A 1436-nucleotide genomic window follows, 5' to 3' on the forward strand; every position below is an offset into this window, starting at 1 on the left:
TGTAATTTGTTTAATTTTTTTATTATTATTTTTTATATAAATAATATTTTTGGCTAATATTTTCTCTTATTCGACCTAAAGATCCCATCAACTAAAAAAATAATATTTATATAAGGTTGTTGATCTAAAAATGATATTTTTGTTAATCTTTTAAAAAAAGTAAAATTAAAGAATAAACAGGCTAACTTATTCGGGTGACTATAAACTGCTCGAATTAAAAAATTATGTTTTATAAATAAAACAAATTTAAATGGACTAACTTATTTAACCTTGCAAATTTAAAGGGTTAAGTACGATTTTGGTCCATAACGTAGAGGTCGAAAATTTATTTTGTCTTCGGTCTTTTTTTTGCTACAAAATGGTCCCAAGGTTTCAGTTTGTTTTAAAATCGTCCTTTTTACTAAATTTTTTATTTTTATTACTAAATTACTCCTAATAAAAAAATAAAAAAACCCTAATAAAAAATAAAAAAGAAAGAAAACGCGTAAAGGGGAAAGGGGGAAGGGAAAACACGAAGGAAGAAGGGGGGTTCAGGAAGAAGAGGGGGAAGGGAAGGGAAAGGGTCCTCGCCGCCGCCGTCGCTGCTCCTCGTCGTCTCCGTTGGATCTCACCGCCAGATCTCGCCGCTGCTCCTCTTCCTGGCTCGACGTCGGCGCCAGTAGATCCGTAAGGGTGGATGTCGCGCGCCGCTCACCGTTCTGCTCCTCCTCCTTGTTCGGTCGCCAGTCGTAGCTGCTCCTCGCCGGTTTCTGGTTTCTTCTGGTTCTGCTGCTTCTGCTTTTGATTATCAATTCTTCTGGTTTCTGGTCTGTTATTGTTGTTATTCTTCTGATTCCATTATCCATTGTTTTTTCTGAGTTCTGAGTTTTGAGTTCTTATTTTTCTGAGTTATGGGTTCTGAGTTTTGATGATGATGATTTTCTGAGTTCTGGGTTCTTGTTGTTCTTTTGTTGTTGTTGTTCTTATGCTTCTAGCTGCTTTTGTTATTGTTGTTCTTTTGATTCCATTGTTGTTTTTTACTTTTGGTTGTTGTTGTTTCATTAGTGTTGTTTCTGTTATGTTTCTGTTCTGCTTTTGTTTCTACTTCTGTTTTGCTTTTGTTTCTGTTTTTGGTTGATTTTGGAAAAGGGAAAAGGATATTTTCGTCCGAATGACGATTTTAAAACAAACTGAAACTTTTGGAATTATTTTATAGCAGAAAAAAGTCAAAAACGAAATAAATTTTTGACCTCTAAATTAAAGACCAAAATCGTATTTAATCCAAATTTAAATAAACCGACCTTAAATAAATCGGACTGACTGACGTATTTAACAATCCTATTGGTGTCAATTAACTACGTATTTAATCCAAATCTTTTTTTTTTCAAGAGATTTATTTATATCTCATATATTATTCACTTTTCTCTCTTCTTGTCACAAATCTTTTTAGTAATTCT

This window comes from Arachis ipaensis, chromosome B08 (assembly GCF_000816755.2).
Source record: "Arachis ipaensis cultivar K30076 chromosome B08, Araip1.1, whole genome shotgun sequence".
NCBI classification, from domain to species: domain Eukaryota; kingdom Viridiplantae; phylum Streptophyta; class Magnoliopsida; order Fabales; family Fabaceae; genus Arachis; species Arachis ipaensis.